Source organism: Phocoena sinus, chromosome 6 (genome assembly GCF_008692025.1).
Source record: "Phocoena sinus isolate mPhoSin1 chromosome 6, mPhoSin1.pri, whole genome shotgun sequence".
Classification (NCBI taxonomy): Eukaryota; Metazoa; Chordata; class Mammalia; order Artiodactyla; family Phocoenidae; genus Phocoena; species Phocoena sinus.
The window spans coordinates 23,430,520-23,450,352 of record NC_045768.1 but is presented as its reverse complement, the minus strand read 5'-3'; the positions used below and the strand labels follow the sequence as shown (position 1 = coordinate 23,450,352).

The window sequence follows — 19,833 nt, the reverse complement described above, 5'->3', positions numbered from 1 at the left end:
GGGTCATAGATATGACTCTGGCCTTAAAACCAAATTAACCAGAGCTTTCACTCATCATGCCCATGTAATTGTTGTTTATTGTTTTCTTTAGAAATGACAAAAATACCAAAGAAAGCAAGCTTATAGCAAAGAAATTAGCCCTGACCTAAGAGTGAGCAGGCCTGAGTCCGAGTCCTGACCTTGACCCAGTTTTGCCTGGTGGTTTTGTGTAAGTCCCATCCCCCTTCCAGGATTCAGTTGCTTTCACTGATAACAACTAACATTGTAGCTGGCCTTGGGCTTACAGCTTTACAAGGATGGTCTCATTTTACACTCACAACAGTCATATTGTAGACGTGACACTGCAGGTAGATGTTCTCATGATCTGCCTTTTCTAGGTGAGGATTCGGAGAGATGGAGATGCTGAGCAACTTTCCCAAGGTCACACAGCTGATAAATGACAGACCAGGATTCGAACCCTGGTCTTTAGCTCCAGAGACCCTGGATTTCACTGACACTTCGCTATACTATAAAATGAGGAACGTGGCTGGGGTGACGTAATGTGCCTCCTAGCTCTCATTCTCATTTGTCTGACATTTGGATATACCCTCACTCATCCCAAGCAAGTTAAGAAAATGCCTGATATAAAACAGAAGCGGTGGCAGCCATCTGTCTAAACGCACAGTTCTCTGTTCGTGCTGGCCTATCTTATCTCGGTCAGTCTATAAATTAATTAGCAGTCCTTCACAGGAGTCACAAACTATTTCTATAGTCTGGCTTTGGAAGTTATTTGAGTTTGCAGTGCCTGCTCCTAAAATTTACTAGGCTGTGGTCTAAAAAGAAAAGGAACTAGGAAGGAAAGGAACTAGGAAGGAAGGGAGGAAGGAAAGCAGGGAGGGAGGGAAGGAAGGAAGGAAGGAAGGGGAAAAGAAGACAAAGGAGGGAGATTGGGATTGACATATACACGTTACGATATATAAAAGACAACTAATAAGAACCTACTGTATACAGGGAACTCTATTCGGTGCTCTGTAATGACCTATACTGGAATGGAGTCTAGAAGAGTGGATGTATGTATACATATGGCTGATTCACTTCGTTGTACAGCAGAAACTAACACAACATTGTAAATCAACTATATGCCAAAAAAAAAATTTAAAAAAAAAGAAGAGAGAAAGGAGGAGAGGGAGAAGGAAAAGAAGCAGGAGAGAAGGCAAAGGCCTTTACTTGAGGAGTCGGAGGCTCTTCACAGATTATGTGGGTTTTTATGCTTTAGTTGACTTTATCATAAGCTGTTATGGTTTCTAAAGTGATTTTACATAGGTCATGGTCCCCTCCCAACAGAAGCTTTTAATATGCTGTAGAAGAAGCCATTCTTATTCTCCATATCTAAATGGTCTTTAACATTTTATAATCTTCATTGTTACTTAAGTAAGTAATTAACTTACTCTGTGTAGATAAACTCAGACTGCCTTCAGAGTATTCCCCCATCATATTCAGTGAACTTACCTTCACGCCTGGATAAGTAATTTAATATATTCAGTATCGTAGAAGGAAAAAGCCTACTGTCTTGTTGGGTTGTTCTCAATATTAAAATACTTTACCAGTAAGTCAGAGACTACTTACTGCAAAGGCCACCCCTCTCTGATGATCAGAATTATTAAAGTTTAAAATGTCAAGTTTCCCCTAATAGTACTGAATATCCTTATGGTTCTTTCCATAAATTAACAGCCTGTAATTAAGAGTTCTGAGGAAAACACTTGAGCATGACTGGGAAAATGTTACGGTCCCATTTTTTAAAAACTAAAAAATCATTCTCACGTTACCTAAGCTGAAAAGGAATTAAGTACCACCAGAAAGAAAGGTAGTTTTGTATTTAGAACACAGATCGCTGGGAATTCCCTGGCCGTCCAGTGGTTAGAACTCAGCGCTTTCACTGCTGGGGCCCCAGGTTCCATCCCTGGTCTGGGGAACTAAGATCCCGCAAGCCTGGTGGTGCAGCTAAAAATAAATAAATAAATAAAATAAAACACGGATCGCTAATGAGAAGCAAACACTGGATTTACTCAACAGAAACTGCCTTCCGCACTGGGGGCACTGCTCCCTTCGTCGCGTCTGTGAACAGGCTGGGTCCCTTCCCGTACATTCCAAGTATATTTAGCAGACTTTGTGTTTGTGATGCAGTGCCTTAAAAGCACCTTGTTCCACGCTGTGTCTCCATTAGGGCATGAACTCCAGAGTGTTTACTAGATTTTTTAAATGCTTCAGTTGTTAAATGAGATAAAATTCCCAGCCAGGAAACAAAGAACTTGAGCCTCCGGGCTTTGTTGTTAATTACCAAAGTATTACACGAGTACATTCTTCTCATTAACACTTAAGCTTTGAGGCCTCTGTAAAGAGGAAGGTGGAGCCATAGTGGTCCCACGTGGCCTTCCTGTGCCTTCTTGCTTCCCTCACAGCGGGACTCTGTTGTCTGTGCTCTCTCTCCCTTCCCCACCCTGCCTTTCCCCTGCACATGTAGCTTTTTTTCTGCATCCTTTCCAACAAGCAGCTTCCATGTTGCTGCATTTCATTGATGATTTTAGTCTGGAACACTGTATGACTTGCACTTTATAATGGTACCTTTAAATGTATGTTACAAGGGGCAATCTGGATGCACACTGTCCCTTTGTCCATGTAGAGAAGGCACAGTCCAGCTATAATGTGGGACAAAATGAAAGCAGATGGGCAAAAGTTGCTTGGGTTTTGGAATCTTTCTTTGGAGTGTTTTTAAAAGTCTTTTGAACAAAGAGTCTCAAGCATTGGGGTGAATGTCATCAGGTCACCATTTCCTTGTGTTAGAGGATTTGGCAAAGGAGAGGCCAAGTGTGAGGATGCAGGGAAAGGAAATATATGTGGAACAGGCTGGAAAGGAACTTACTCGGGCACAGGAAGCTGGAGATCCTGGAGAGGAAATGAAGGAAAGGCAGGCAGCCACAAACTAGGCCAAGAACGGGAGTAAACATGGTCCCAGAGCCAAGTGTTCTCATGTGACAGCCATCCCTGTCTCTGTGTTCACTTGCTCTCTCCTTCCCCTGCCTAAAGATAATTGTGTCCACCCCAAGTGGGTCCCAGACCAGGCTATGTCATAGAATCATGTGAGAGGCTTAAACAAATATAGATTCCTGAGCCCCAGATCTTCTAGGGAAATTAACCCAGGCTTCCCCACCCCCCCCCCCCCCCCCCAGTTTTCCAGCTACTCTCAACGTGGGCTAGCTTGGGAAACACTGATACTCAAAATTTTAAGAGCTGACCATTACTCAGAAACCAGACTTGATACCAGAGAAGAGATGGTTTTGAGAAGAGTGTTTTTAATTTGATAAAACAACTGTAAGTCAGAACAAACAGTCCATATCCTGTCTTATATGTTGTGCATTCATTCAGAAAGTTGATGGTTAAAACAGTCTATGGATGAAATATCTCTTCTATGGAAAAGCCAAGGATGTAAGCATCAGTCCTTAGAATTATCTAGAGATGACGTTTTTGCCCTTTTATAAAAATCAGAGATCAGTGGAGAAATGTCTTAAGTGGGAAATCCATAAACAAACAAAACATCCAAGATGAATAGGGTAAAACCACTACCAGAATCAGAAAATAAGCCAAAGATCTGTGTGCGTCCTAGGAGTTTGTTGGCTGGCTATCGCAAGTCCCAGAGCCTTCAGGGGAAAATTACTCCTTTTATATTTAAATTAAAATTACTTGGACCCATACCCACAAAGTGTTAGAGGTAGTCCAGTGCCCACCCCGCTATTTTTATGGATTTTTTTATGTTTTTTTTTGTGTGTTTTTTTGCGGTACGAAGGCCTCTCACTGTTGTGGCCTCTCCCGTTGCAGAGCACAGGCTCCGGACGCGCAGGCTCAGCGGCCAGGAGCGGCATGTGGGATCTTCCCGGACCAGGGCACGAACCCGTGTCCCCTGCGTCGGCAGGTGGACTCTCAACCACTGCGCCACCAGGGAAGCCCATTTTTATGGACTTTTAACTCGAGTGGTTAACTCCGGTGGGATGGAATTAGTTCTCCTGGTCACTTCTTGTTCTGATTTCCCATCTTGTCTGAATTATTAATCTCACATCCTTCTTGTGTGATATCCAGCCTGCACCAAGCCATATATTAGCCCCTTGCCTTTGGTTCTCCGAACAAATACTGTTACCAGAGGTCTAGGGGTTACCTGAAGTACTTGCATCACAACATTGCACAGCAAGCAATTTTAAAAGTTTATATTAAACAGTCTCTTTATTTTGGCCATTCTGTGATCAGGAATTTCTTATTCACTGACTCCTCCCTACCACTTCAGTCTTCTTCTGACTCGCAGATCTTATAACCTTCTGAATTCCAAAAGTGAATTGCAAATTCAAGTGTATAAGCATTTTTTTTAATTTTAAGAGATATCACCAAATTGTATAACGAATTTACCAGTTTATTAACATCAGTTTATATTCCCTTCAACAGTGTTCAATACTTAATTTTCATCATTCTCTCACCAATGATAGATAATATTTGTATTTTATGTATTTACTGATATAGGCAAAATATGTTATTCCAGTATTCTCATTGCCTTTTTTTTTTTTTTTTTTTTTTTTTGCGGTACGTGGGCCTCTCACTGCTGTGGCCTCTCTCGCTGCGGAGCACAGGCTCCGGACGTGCAGGTTCAGCGGCCATGGCTCACGGGCCCAGCCGCTCCGCGGCATGTGGGATCTTCCCGGACCGGAGCACGAACCCGTGTCCCCTGCATCGGCAGGTGGACTCTCAACCACTGTGCCACCAGGGAAGCCCTGCATTTTTTATTTTTAATGAGAAAGAGTTTCGGCATCTTTTCCTAAGTTCAATGGCCAGTTATAAGTACTTATCTGTAAATGACTGGTTTGTTTTTTTCAATCAGATAGTTGGTAATTTTCTTCAATTTTCATATTGATTTGTAAGAACTCTTTGCATATTAGAGATAGTAACCCGTTGTTATATATGTTGCAAATATTTCCTCGTTTGTTTCTTCTCTTAGATTTTCAGTGGTGCATCTGGTCCCATGGGGATGCCCTTGGGATTGGGATTGTTCCTAACTTTCCAATGACTTTACCTGGCACTTGCTGGGAAAGCCCAACAGATCTAAGGCTATTGGTTTGATGGGGGCCAGCCTTCCTGGTGCTGGTTTTCTTTGCTTTTCCATCTTATTCTTACTCTTTTTTTTCTAGCAAGCCTTTATTTTCTGTAGGACACATTTAGTACTTGAGGAGTATACCCAGCTGATGCTTTTTGGTCTTTCTCCTTGCCAGAAGGAAGAAATGGCAAATTCTTTATGATTGACCAGTCTTGGCCCCTTCTTTGGGTTTTCAGATCAGCTCTCTGAGCAACTCATGGGTCTTTCTTTCAGCTTCTATTCTTCTCTAAGCTTGGGGAGGAAGAAGAGGCTCTGTCAATCTGTGTCTAGGCTGACTTCTTTCCCAGAAACTCAACCTTTACTTTTGGTGTTTCTCTAGTAAGTACATTCTATTTCTTGTGTCCCCTGGAGGCCACTCTTGCTCAGGGGCACCATTTAAAATGGGCAGGCAACATAAGCAAAAATGTATACTTAGGCCATAGGGGAAAAAAAAATCATGACCTCCCCTCTTGCCAAGCAACATTTCCATAGAAGGCGTTGTGTCCTAAATGGTGTAGGGAGTGTTTAGCATTTTCATATCCCAGCTATGTTTGTTTGTCTTCGCAGAATCAGTAGCCCTTTATTTGCTTCATAAGTGCTTCTTACATGGATCAAGGAGCCTATATATTTCATAAAATATTCTCAGCTCTAATAACCATTATCATGTTAAGACACATACAGTGTGATGAGCCCATAAGCATGCACTGGGTAAGAAGCCAGCCTTTCCCATCTCCAGTGTTTTTTTTTTAATTTATTTTATTTATTTTATTATTTATTGGGTCTTTGTTGCTGTGCGCAGGCTTTCTCTAGTTGCGGTGAGCAACGGGCTACTCTTTGTTGTGGTTCGCGGGCTTCTCACTGTGGTGCCTTCTCTTGTTGCAGAGCACGGGCTCTAGGCGCCTGGGCTTCAGGAGTTGTGGCTCGCAGGTTCTGGAGTGCAGGCTCAGTAGCTGCGGCACACGGGCTTAGTTGCTCCGCGGCATGTGGGATCTTCCCGGTCCAGGGCTCAAACCCGTGTCCCCTGCATTGGCAGGCGGATTCTTAACCACTGTGCCACCAGGGAAGCCCTCCAGTGTTTCTTATACTTTCATGTTCTTACGAATCACCTAGGAGCTGTTAAAACAGTTTCCCTGGTCCTGCCCCCAGAGATTCTGACTTAGTAGGTAAAGGTGGAGCCCAGGAATTTGCATTTTTAATAAATGCAGACATGGTCCTGATATCTGTGGTCCTTAGTCCTGGCTTTGGGTCCAGGGCAAGATATCTCAACGTCGGCACTCTTGACATTTGGGATACAACGATCCTTTGTTGTTGTGGGACTGTACCATACCCTTCAGTATATTTAGCAACGTCCCTGGCCTCTAACCGTTAGACGTCAGTAGCACCCCACCCCTATTATGACAATATGACAATCAAAAATGTCTTCAGACATTTCCAAAATGTCTGGGTGGGTGGGTGGGGGCGGTGGGAGGGAGGCATCAAATCACCCTTGGTTGAGAACCGCTGACCTAGGGGGAAATAAATGTTAATTGAAAACAGTTTTTACTTTCACATGCAGATGTTCATACCCTTGCATTGATTTCATTGAACAAATTAAACAAATATTTCTGATCCCTGGTATATACCAAGCCTTTCATTTTAAAAAAGTGTAGCTTAATCATGGCTTCCTCTTTAATATCTTATAAGATGAAAGAAAAGGAAATGTTCTTGTAAATTAATATCTATTGAACATGTACTTTTCCTAAATTAATATTCCCAGTAGTTTTCTGTAGAATATGCCAGAACTTTAAAATTAACAGAAAATTAGCATTAATTAATTCATATTTAAAAATAATATTACAGTAATATTAACACTGACATTGCTTTCGGAAAGAATTCAGAATTGCTGTACTATTTCTAATAAGGAAACAAATTTGACTGGTAAATGACACATTCTAATTTAGGAATGTAGGAAGAAAGTGAGGATGCACTTGCCCTAATACTGTTTATAAAAATCTCACCTCTGCTGTAAGTGTAGAATTTTTCCTTGAAGAGTCTATGGTCCATATAAATAAATAAGTGTCCCCAGACATGCTCATTTCAATGTGAGTTTTCACATGCTATTAAGATGTTAAAAATAGATCACAATGTAGGGCACCCAAATATTTAACTCAGGTTAGTGCCACGAAGAGCTGAAAGAAAGAGAGAAAGGAAGGAAGGAAGGAGGAAAGGAAGAAAGAAAAAAGGAAAGAAAGGGATTGACTGAGGCTAAAACTCTGTAATCTCCAACCACTGGTCAGTAAATTCTGTTGAAATTCAATAGTGTAAGAGACAAACATGCAAAAAGGCTGGTGAAACGATTCCTAAATGCCAAGAAAAAGAAGCCTATAGATTTTCAGGAACCCTGAGGAGAACCGCTGAGGCCTCCATTGTAGCCTTCACTGCATCCCCACTTCCCCTTTGGTGAAGGTGTGAATAAGCTTTCAGACAGTAAAGAAGCCTTTTCCGGGGTTGATGCTATTTTTAATGTCTTTAGCTGGACAGGCTTTCTGGACAGGTCCCCGTGTTACCGTTTCTTGTATGGGAAATCAAGGTCCCTGGCAGTTGTCTTTCCCTGCTGTGTGTGGCAGGCAGAATTGATTCTCAGAAGAGGACCCCGGGATTTTGGCCAGCGGTTCAGAAAAAAAGCAGGCCAACAGAGGATGGAAACTAGGGGAGTAAGGGGCTCTGACTTGCAGAGGTGGAGAGGGAGAATCACTGGGAAATGAAAACCTTGATCATGCCTAGTGGAAAGTTGAATTCAAGAAATCTGACTGCATATCATGGTTATATTTCCTCCGCATAGAACACCTTGGTTTTAAAAATACTCTTTTCTGTGTGAGGTGTTTCTGTGTGTGTCCTCCCAGGATTTCTAGAAGGTCCATCTTCAGAGGGTCATTAACATTATTTAAATATTCATAGTGGGGGAGGGGATTACAAGCTGAAATTTCAGACAGCTTGGGAGTGGGGGATGGCTGGCCACCCGCCGGATCCAGCCCCACGCGGTGTATCAGCTGCCTCCTTCCCCACCGCTGGCTTTGTTAACACACGAGCTCTGACACCAAGCCACCAGCTGCCACAATAGGGAGGGCAGCATGAAGGCTCTGGAGAGCCAGTGAACCAGAAGCATCCCTGTCCCTCAGCCTCTGGACCACGTCACGGAGAGGCCCAAAACACACAAAGACGCGTCTCCCACCGGCTCCCAGCGGTCCTGCTTACCCGGACACAGCCTTGGTGCTGGTAAGGGATGGGGAGCTCGACCCCTCGGATAGGAACTCAGCGGTGCCGGCCTTGTGAGGGCGCGCACGCAGCCACACACTTCCATATACACTCATACGCACGTATGTATACACCAACGCACACGTCCAGATGCACGCACGCCGACACGGCCACACGTGCGCTAACACAGGTCCACGTACCCAGACACAGTGCCCTCTCCCCAGTTAGGAAATACTCGGCTTCATTTGCCCCATCCCTCCATCCCTCCAATCTATCCATTCACTCATTTCTTGGTTTCTCAGTGTGTGCCAAGATTTCGACAAAGCCACAGACAGAAGGTGCGAGTGGTTGGGGAGGGGATAAGGAAGCGGAGGGCAGACCTCTGCCCCAGGCGCTGGGAAGGGGGCGGGGAAGGGGCGGGCTCCGGGAGCAGGCGGGCGGCGCTCCCGGCCCTCCAGCGCGCAGAGCGGCCGCGGCTCTCGGCAGATGCGCTCGCCCCAGCCGGGGCCTGCCGAACGCCTTTCCGCGGAGTCTCCCCGACGCCCCGAGGAGGAGATAGCGGCCGCGCCGCGCTAGATCGGAGGCCGAGGACAGCGCCTCCGTCCGGCGCCCAGAGGTGGGTGTCCAAGCTCAGGCGCGGCGACCCAGGAAACCAAGTCCCTGGGGCCCCCTCCTGTGTTGGGGCCTCGGCGCGCGGGGAGAGGGTGGCTTGAGAGGGATTGGTCCCTTGGGAGGCCCTCTGATGCACCGCGGACTTTGAAGGGCTTTTATGGGTCCTTGCCTAGTGGAGCGTGTGCGGGGCGGGGGCCTGGCTGGAAAGGCTGTGACCCTGTGGCTTTGAAATTCCTAGGTTTGGGGGAGGGCCAGCTTTTGGCTGCTTATTCAATACTTACTCACTTATATATGCTTTAAAAACTAAACTTAGGAATACCACACTCCCTCCCACCCCCGTCCGCCAACACACACAGAGTCGGGCTGTACAGGAAAAGCAGAGAAAAAATCAAAGGTCGGTAGCCGCCTCTCCAGGCCTGGGAGCCGCGGTAGATGGAGCCAGCGGTTCCAGCTGGAGAAGAAGGCGCGCGTCCTGACTCCTTTGATGGTAGCGCTGGGGGCGTTTTCAGAAATCAGGAGCTTTGCAGGGAAACTGAGGCCTGAGGAGGGCCGGGTTCTCAGCCAGCTGGAACCTTTTGGAATGGGTCCGGGGAGCTGCTGCAGGAGGAGGGAGCAGCCCTTCTGCGCGCGGAGGGAGGGGGAACCGGGTCCGAGCTGAGCCTGGAAGTTCCGCCTGAGGCTGGGACCCCAGCTATTAGGATCTGGTGTTTTATCCTGGATAAAGCCGGAGGGTAGGACTCAGTGTCCCCCTTTGTGGGGGACACTGTGGGGAGTCGAGGGCGCGGATCGTGGTGGTGAGCGCTGGGGCAAGTGTTCTGAAATCGCGGTGGAGGCGACGCGCTTCCCGGGATAGGAGCTAGGAGATACTGGCGGCCCTGAGAAATTCTAGAGAATCGTAGCGGAGAACAGGGGACTGAATGGACGTCCGGGAGAGCGGGCTGTCCGGGAGCCCGCTGAGGGAGGCGAGGCGGGCTGGGGAGCGGTGGGGTTAGTGGCCGGTGAGGGCGGAAGGCGAAGCCGCGGCTGGAGGCGGAGGGTGGGCCCGCGGGAGCGGGTCCCGCAAGCTGGTTTCTGAGTTTCCCTGGACGGATGCGAGACGGCCAGCATTGGGTATCTCTCCCTGATCCGCAGAAGGGGGCGTCTGGGAGGGAAGTGACTCGTGTAGAGAGATGGTGGATTATTTCTCCAGACCCGGTTTCCCGCGTGGGGCAGTAGTGGTTTGGCAGATGTCTGCCCTTCCCTGTAGCAGTTTTAGGCGCAGCACGTAACCCCCCCCCCCCCCGCCACGTATTTACCTTTGAAAAGCACGCACACACACACACACACACACACGTACGTGTCTCTACATAGTATATCCCTCAGTCTGAAAACAACTTCTCAGAGGAAGCGGTCTTCCGTCTTATCACCCGTCACAGGCACCTGGAGGCTGAATTAGGACAAACCCACCACTCACCAGTGTAATCCCAGGGGATGTGTTTCCTTGGCTTTGTTCTAATTGAAGAGAGTTAATTTAAGCATCACACTTTTCTTCCTGGAAATGTTCACAATTTAATTAAACACTCTCTTCCTGCTGGCAGCCTCCTCAACTTTGATCAATAAAATTTCAGAGTAACAGGTCTAGAAATGAGGCATATTTAGTAAGGAGTTCACTGCTTCTTTAAACATAAAGCCTTTTAAGAATTGAAACTTGCCCTAAAGCACTTCTAAACGGCTGTCCGATGCTCTCCGCTCCAGTTTTGATATAGGCTCTTTGCTTAAAGGGCATCTTCTCCTTTGAGGGGGCACACCATGGGTCTTGTAGGCCCTGCAGTTATTTTGAGCTGCACCAATAAAATTAGTCATGAGCCAGAAGAAATGAAAGTAATATACCTTGGGTCTCCAGATACCTTACCTAATAGACTGGGCAGTTAAGTGTTGAGATGCTTCTCTGGCAGTGGAGTTCATTTTCAACTCCTTTCTGGGATGCTAAGATGCTAGTGTGAGACTGGGCTTTGAGATGGGACAAACATTTTGAAATACCCATTATCTCATAGTTCTGGCATGACAGTTGAAACAGTTTCCTGCCTGCGGAGTTCAGGGCAGTGTTGTCAGAATTTATTTCACTTTCATAAGTGGCTCCTTCTGCCTCACCAGCCTCAGGATCTCTGGCTGATAAAGTGGAAGAGGTGGTCTTAATTTAGTTATCAAGTGAGGGGAAAATGATCCACTGGTTGTTTTATTTCTAAACGTTTCAGCATTTCAATGTAGAAATTACATACTAACTGTTGCTTCTAAAATGTTAACACCCTGGACTTTCTAATTAATTATGATAATTATGGGCTAGATTCTGCTGTCTTTATAGATTTGGTGGACTCTTAAAACACCCGTGTCCTAGATTTCTATCAAGGTTGTCATCACAAGTCTCTACATATTAGGAAATGTTTCAAATAAAAATGCAATTGAATTTGGACGGGGGTTGTGTTGAGGGATTTTAATGATTAAAACAGGAGCATGTTGAAAATTGACTTCTGAAAACCAGTTTCATTTTTAAATTTTATACATTTCTCAGCACTGGTATGATCTGTTATGAATTAGCCTCTGGAATGGCTGTCCTTTGATCCTGAGACACATGGGAGTCACCATTTGCTTAGATGATTGGTCAGGCATCCTGTGTAAGCTATTGGAAATTTCAAATTGATTAATATACTTATCAGGTTCAACAATGTTAGTAAGTTTTGCTAGAAGATTGCATCATTTTTTTGGTACTGTGCAAACTTGACACCCGGAGGCAGATTTGCTGTGATGCTAAAAAAACTTAAGCTTCAGGGCCTTGCACTAGCACCAGCCTCATCCAGTAGCACTTAGGGTGGCTTGGGCCTGAGGGAAGCAGTGCGTCCATCAGCCATCAGGGGAGATAGATAGAGAGGGAGGGAGGGAGGGAGGGAGGGAGAGAGAGAGAGAGAGAAATATGTTTATTAGATAATCACTTTCTAAGGATATATGACTGCTGTTAAGTTTCGGACATATGCCCTTCAAACACATTTTCCAGGAAGATATTATTATAGAAAAGTTGAAATTATCTCTGTTGTAACAGGAAAATCCACTACAGGTTTCCCCCACTTTCTGAAAGTTCACATTAGTACCACTTAGCTTTTACTCAAGATCTACATTTCGCTAACCAAAAGAAATCCCAAGAAGATTTTCCCTTCTATGAAAGAGCTGTTATCGAACTAGTGTAGTCTTTGGTAAAATTGAAGTGCCTGCTGTAACATGAAGTGGGAATACTCTTTGCTTCATGCTAGTTCAGCTTACCAAAGGTTTCATAGGAGTGGTCTACTTTCAGATAGTGGGACAAACCTGTATTTTGCTCAAAAAGAAAACTATAGAGTATGTTTGTGTGATTTAAGTAGGACTTAATTAGAATACTTAAGAACTAGAGTGCTCTAATAATTTCAGTAACTGAAATTTAAACTTGTCTGAAACATTTATTTCAACTGTTGTTGATGAAGCTGTTTCTAAGATGTCATAAATGACTACCCCGCCTCGACTACTTCTTGCCTTAGTGAGTTTACCGTGGTAAACGTACTGTTGTCCTTCCACGTGATGTTAGCGTAGATACAAATTATAATTTTTAGAAGTGTAGAAGTGTAATCGCCAAAACTAGTCCAGTACAGACCCTGGAGGCTGGCTTTTGAGAAAACTAAAATCCCAATATAAATGTTATTTCTGTTCTTTGCCCCAGTCTCTGAAAGATGAGCGCCAGAAAAACGAGTTAATCAAGACCTTGCCTTCTTCCTACAGTACAACAGGATGCGCTTTCTCCAGGGTTCAGCCAGAGGTTGTTTATTCCTTTTGAAGTGAATTCAGAGATTGAGGAGGTGCAGAAGAGGACAGACAGCATGGGCGGAGGGACTGAGAGCATCCTTGGGCCCATTGACCTCCTTTTCCCTTTGGTACTTTTTTTTTTTTTTTTTGCGGTACGCGGGCCTCTCACTGTTGTGGCCTCTCCCGCTGCGGAGCGCAGGCTCAGCGGCCATGGCTCACGGGCCCAGCCGCTCCGCGGCATGTGGGATCTTCCCAGACCTGGGCACGAACCCGTATCCCCTGCATCGGCAGGCGGACTCTTAACCACTGCATCACCAGGGAAGCCCACCCTTTGGTACTTCTCTCTCAAATCTAGGAGCACCAGTGCTATCAGGCCTTGGGGGGACACGTTTGAGTAGGATCAAGGAACATGTAAGTGGCATTTGTTCCTTTCTTGGTTGGAGTCTCAGAAAGACTGCATGGGCCCTGCAACTGGAAAAGGTACCCTTTGGAGGTAGAATGCTGAAGGTTTCCTTATTCAGGAAGAGGATAGGGATGGGGATGAAATGATGGAGCTTCCCTCAAGTGGGTTTGTTTGTCTGTTTGTCTTGGAGGATACATGTCCGAGTTGGGGGAGTCATAGTGTGAATGCCAAGGAAGGGGAGAGAGCTGTAGAACTTGGTGGGGGTGACACTGTCCTCTGAAGCCCCCTTTTCAGGGACTTTGTGGTCGGTTGGTTGCTTGATTGGAGCAGATGGGGTGAGCACAGCCAAATACACAGATACTATATCTAACGCCCCAGTTATCCAGAGCCACGGCAGGGCCCAAACTCATTAGTGCATTGGCCAAATTCTCTATAAGATCTACAGCATGTCACATAAACTGAGTCTTAGTTCCTTCATCTATAAAAAATGGGATACGGAGAAGATTAGCGTGGCCCCTGCGCAAGGATGACATGCAAATTCATGAAATGTTCCATATTTTTTATACATACTACTATATATAAAATAGATAACTAATAGGGACCTACTGTATATCACAGGGAACTCGACTCGATACCCTGCAATGACCTATATGGGAAAAGAACCTAAAGAAGTGGATATATGTATATGTATAGCTGATTCACTTTGCTGTACAGCGGAAACGCAGCACTTTAAATCAACTATACTCCAATAAAAACTTTTTAAAAATAATAAATAAAAAAAAAAAAAATGGGGATACCAAAACTTACCTACTTAAGAACTTAAATGAGATAGGTATGGAAGCACCTTGAACATGTATTCTTCCCCAAATTGGTTGTTTTCTTTAATTAACCAACATCTTCTTTCATCTTTATGGCAGATGCAAATAAGTAAACAGTTTTTAAAGTTAATTTAATTTAATTTTTTTTTTTGCGGTACGCGGGCCTCTCACTGTTGTGGCCTCTCCCGTCGCGGAGCACAGGCTCCAGAGGCGCAGGCTCAGCGGCCATGGCTCTTGGGCCCAGCCGCTCCGTGGCATGTGGGATCTTCCCGGACCGGGGCACGAACCCGTGCCCCCTACATCGGCAGGTGGACTCTCAACCACTGCGCCACCAGGGAAGCCCTAAAGTTAATTTTAAAAAATTCTAGCAGTTGTGTAGCACATCAGTTGTTCATGCTTTACACTGATCAGATCCAGAAGCTTTGGGCACAGAGGTTCTCCAGGCCTGACCTCCACACCCACCCCACAGCCCCCTTTTGACTTGGGGAACCTGGCTGACATCCTTCTCGTCCCCTTTACCCCTGAACACTTGCACTGTTGTATCGAGGCTTCTCCCAGTCTTCTTTACTTGCTCTCTCCTGATGCTTCGAGTAGGTCAGAAATTGCTTCTCAATGGGAAAATGGACCCAAATTTTCAGGACCCTAATCCTGGGCTTTAAGCTCACTCAATGACTGGCAGTAGGATGGGGGTCACTGGGATTCCCCTTCACGAACTACCGCAAGCTTCTTTGCCAGCTTTCATGAGTTTACTCTGTCATAAGACAGGAACGTGGATGAATGTATTACGTAAAGATTTGCCACGAGGGTTAAAATAAAAGAGGTTTTCAGAAGAGCCTGAGAAGCGTAGTGAATTCAGTGCTTTTTTTCGTATCACTGAACTTCTCATAGATTGGCAGTAGAGTTGACCGCTTGGATGGATGACTTACGTAGCAGCCAGATGAGGTGGGCACACCAGAAACATTATTTTGAGTTAATTCTTAAGTGCTACAAATCAGTCTTCTTAACAAACACATATCAAAGGTGACCTCCACCCTTGGTCCAGACCTCGCCACCAATTTCGTGGTGCCACGCCTGTGTTAGGATGCCACCAATTTCATGGTGCCACGCCTGTGTTAGGATGAGCCTGTGCGTTTAAGGAAGTGAGTCGGTTAGGAAAAGCAGTTGGGGATTCACAAACAGCATGACTGAAAAAGCAGAACACTGTAGCACCTAACCCAGTTTGTGATGCCCCTGTGAAGTTTTATTTTTGATCACTGTCTGCTGGAGGGAAGTCCCCCTCAGAAGGTCTCCGCATGGGAAACTGTCCAGCTCAGGGCCAGTGACTCTCCAGTGTATATGTACTCCGTTTAAGGGCCTCAGCCCTGCATGAAGACCCAGTTTCCTGGGAATTTGCCTGTTCACTTGAGCAGCATATCTGGACATGTGATGCATCACCCCGGTGTCCATAGAGTGTCCATATGGTACAGACTGTCAGCATCACCCATGTGGGAGGAGCCTGGATACTGCCTTTTAAACTGGTTTTGCTGGTGATGCCAAGACCAGGTGATGATGGCAATCCTGGTGCTCTGTCAACAGGCCCGTGAATTCTACCTGCACGTTCTGCCCTGTGGAGCACCCAGAGTCCTTATCTGCTGTGTGTGATTGGCGAGCAATCGAGTCAGTGTATATCAGTGGCGGTCCAGAGCTATTAACCTCTCTTTGAACTACCTAAGGATGTTTTTTCTTGCTCTGCGTATGCTTTAGCGAGGAAGCCTTGAAAAGGATTATTACTGTGCAGAGCAAGGATAAACAGTGATGCTAGAGCAGTTTTTCCTGGGTTGTCAAAGGGTGCTGGACTGGACGTTACCGCACAGGCCTTAGAGCGCCCTGGGTTGGTGAGGTGTTCAGAGGAGAATTTTGCCAGACCTTCCAGGGTTATTGTGTTTTGTCTGTAGAAGGAAGAGTGTGTGCGTGGAACTGGTACCCACACCACTCTAAGTTCTGTGAAGAGAGAGGGGTTCCTTAGGTGGCCATCCTGTCCATCACCATGGCTTTTCCCAGGGTGTTTGTGATGATCCTGTGGGCCTTGGACTGAGCTAGCGCTTCCTGCAGCAGAGACCAGCCCTGCAGACTCTGGGGGAAGCCCCGACCCTCAGATGCCTTTCTTCCCACCCAACCTGAGCAGCCTCAAATGCAGAGCTCTGCCAGGGCCGCCTGAGCCCCGCACCTGGGTGTAGGTGGAGGAAGGCCAAACCACACTTTCCAGTAGGCGATTAACTGCCGGCTTGCTGCCCCTCTCCCGGTGCAGCTGACTGTCTCGGCTTCTATTCTCATGACGACATTTGCACAGTGGAATCATGCAGAAACTTACTTTGTTTGGAGCAATGCCTCACATACATTTTTTCTGATACAGCCTACAAATGGAGAAAGACACCATTGTTGAGCACTTTTCGTGGGGGGGTGGGGATGGTGAGAGAGTGATTTTCCCAAAGGAATACATCTTACTTAATATTCTAGAAAAATCAAGTACTACACAACCCTGAATTCAAAAGATCTCTCTGTACGTATGTTAAAATCAGGGTCTACGTGTCATGTGCTGTGTGATCCCAAGGCTGTATTTAGCCTGGCAGATTAGTACTTTTGCATTAGAACATTTTATCCTCGCAAAGGATAGCAAGGATTCTCCCCGTACACAATTCCAGATGAGTAGAATTCATTCATTTGGGGAGGAATATGAAGAAACTGTTTTGGAAATTGAGATCCAACCCACAGCACTTGCGATTATTCCTGTGTGAGATCATTTTCCCTTTTGAGAAAAGTTGAAATCGGTGGTAAATGCAGCATGGAGGTGGACCCAGAGAGTGGGAGGCATTGCTTTTGCATGAAATCACAATGTGTACATTGTTTAAAAATATTCTTTTCATCGTATGCTTCATTACCAAAACAATTCACAGCCTCCAGAGGACGACAGATGTTACGGTGTAAGCAACAGGGAGAGTATAAACTAGAGGAAAGGAAAGGGAAGAAATCCCTCCTTTTCCAGCCACCACTCAGAATGGAATTGAGTTTTTTCTTCTAGGGACTTCCCTGTAATCCCCAGGGATGGCTTGACCTTGAGGTTTCTAGGCTTGGTGCTGGGAGGAGCTAAGAGGAAAAGGGGAGGGAATTAACATTTCCTGAGCGCCAGACACCAAACTGGTTGCTTTATCTTCAATGTCTTACCTAATGCTAGCAATCACCACCATTTTTCAAATGAGGATGCTGAGGCACTGGGAGGTTATCAGGTGACCAGCCAAGCTGTGCAGACGCCAGCCAGTTTTCTTAAGCAGTTTTCCCTCTTGTTACTAAACCAGTGCTAAAGGGCCCTGGTGCTCAGAGTGTGGTCTGAGGACCTGCGGCATTCGCAGCACCATTACCCAGGGGCTTTGTTGAAACTAGAGGATCCTGAGCCCCGTTCCAGACCTGCGGAGTTGGAATCTGCATTTGTGACAAAATCCCTAGGGACCTGTATGCACAGTATGGTGTGAGAAGCTCTACTACCCCGGACTTGGAGGGCGAAGGTCGGGCAGCTACCACCGAGAAAACTAGCCAAACCTCAGGACTGCGATCAGCAGACTGACTTGAGGGACTGGTCTATCTGGGAGCGGGGATGGGTGCAACTATGAATAGAATCTAGCAGGATGCAGCTAAGCATCTTAAAATGCACAGGATGTCCCCCTCCCCTCGCAACAACGGATTATCTTGCCCTGAATGTCCACAGTGCTGATGCTGAGAAACCCAGATCTAGTTGTCCATATCTGGAATTCCCATCCTGTAGGTATGTTTCCATAGCTTCCGATGCCTGCAGCTCTCTAGCAAGTGTCACTTAGATGATACTGATTGCATTTTGCTATGCAAATGTGATTCTCTTTACTGGGACTTGGAAGGAGTAAAAGAGCTGAAATTGCAGCATGATAGATTTCCGTTAGGGTTATGAGAGTGTCTGGCTCTGGTACCCAGGATGTTGCAGAAATGTTTCTGAGCGTGTACTGAGTGCCCCCCACTGGGGGTCACTCCGCCCCCTCCAGTCCTGCCTGGCAACAGTACCTTTTGTTTGTTTTACCCCCCAAACTTGCCCAGGCCTCTGTTCTATTTCTCAGCCTCCAAGCAAGCTGTGTTGGGTCAGCTGTGATACCTGGAGGCTGGGGGAGGAAAGGGAATAAACGCAAGACTGGTGAAGGGAAGCAAAGCCTCTTTCCTACCACCTTGCCTCCCTGCCTGCCCCTGGGATCTACTCATCTCCCCCTTTTCTCACTCAGCTCCTCTAATTCCAGCACCTCCACTGACAAACACCTCTCCTCTCCTCTCTCCCTGCCCCTTCTCTCTCTAGGTTCTGGCCCAGAACGTCTGGAACTCTCTCCCCTCCATCCCCTCTGCCTCCCTCCCTCCTTTTCTCTCTGTCTTCCGTTTGTGAGCTGAAAATCAACCTGAATCACGACTGGGAAGTGAAACCAGGATGCCCAGTGTATATTAAGGGAGGGGAAAGTTTTGAACTGAAATTCTATCCGATAAAGAACGCTTGGCATTTATCTCCTTCAGAATGGCTACAAACACCTCTACCTACTTTCTTGTTCTACTCTGATTAAAACTTGCTTTTTCTCGAGCTCTAGAGTTGGAAAACAGAATTCTTTCTTGGTTCTAGTGTGTTTTCCAGCTTTCTTTCACTGTCGATATTATAACGATCATTTTCCTATACTTTTAAATGAACATTGTCATTGAAGTAGATTGTTCTCAACAAGTTTTAGATTTATCACCGAGGCATCCCAAGGAGAAGAAAATCTCTTCGCAACTTCTGTGTGCCTTCTTTTCATAACTCCCGTGATCCTTTGCAAATGAAAGGGGACGCCTTGGGGAGTGACGGCAGGCTACACAGAACGTCCAGCTCCAGCATTTGGAACCAGAGGCCGGGGCAGATGAAGCTGGAGTGCTGGGCTTCTGGCCAGAGTGGAATGAATCTTCCCAGCACTGGGAAGCCTGTGTTTTTCCAGCAGACCAGCTGATCTACTCCAGAGGGATTTAAATTGGGAAATGGGGAGTTCTGGGGAGTAGTGGAAATCAGAGAACAGGAGATCAATTGCTATGGAGGGTTATTGGTTATGTCACAAAAAGGGGGAGATTTGACATCTGGTAACTGATTCCTAGTCATTGTTTGGAGAAAATAATTGGGAAATCAGTATTAGAAACAATTTTGTCTTTAATATGAGTCCTAAAGGTGTATAAATGAGAGGAAGAGGACTTTCCTGGTGGTCCAGTGGTTAAAACTCTGTACTCCCACTGCAGGGGGTGCAGATTCAATCCCTGGTGGGGGAACTAAGATCCCACATGCTGTGCATTGCGGCCAAAATAAATAAATAAATAAATAAATAAATGAGAGGAAGAAAACCTTAGAGGACTTTGTCCCCCGAGGTACCCCTCCTGTCTTCAGCCCACACCCTCTAAGTGTGTTGTCACATCTCATGAATGCCTCAAGGGTCCTCTTGGGCTTGATAATGTATGCCATCGTTTGGAAGATCCACTAAATTCTTTGGGCCACAAATTATGCCTTTCAAAATTGTCCTCGAAGAATGCTAGTAAGAATCATTACACAATTACCTACTGCAAATCCTTGGACACATACAGAGTAACAATTACTGGGGCTTTTTGAAGAATGGGTCCAAACCAAGGACAGAGTTTACATGAACAGAGGAAATAATTCACTATGTGTACAATTGAATAAAACCTTGAACCTTTAACATGGGCCCATTTTCATACACAAATTGGGATGAAGCTTCTTTCAAAAGAGCGTAACTTTGAAA

The 19,833-nt window shown here is 45.9% G+C and overlaps 1 protein-coding gene and 1 pseudogene across 9 annotated transcripts in view; both read left to right on the top strand.

Moving 5' to 3' along the window:
* The window catches only part of PALM2AKAP2 (PALM2 and AKAP2 fusion), a 496,857-nt gene that overhangs the window by 375,882 nt on the left and 101,142 nt on the right, over window positions 1-19,833 (top strand). Inside the window, exon 1 of one of the 9 annotated variants that reach the window (XM_032635256.1) lies at window positions 8,843-8,999. The exons of 7 other annotated variants lie outside the window; for them this stretch is intronic. The gene's annotated coding sequence lies outside the window, so the exon portion shown is untranslated. Of the gene's footprint in view, window positions 1-8,842; window positions 9,000-19,833 lie in introns of those variants that run through there. One more of the 9 variants, XM_032635257.1, reaches the window with a different exon arrangement.
* LOC116756244 lies at window positions 13,663-13,763 on the top strand (annotated as a pseudogene).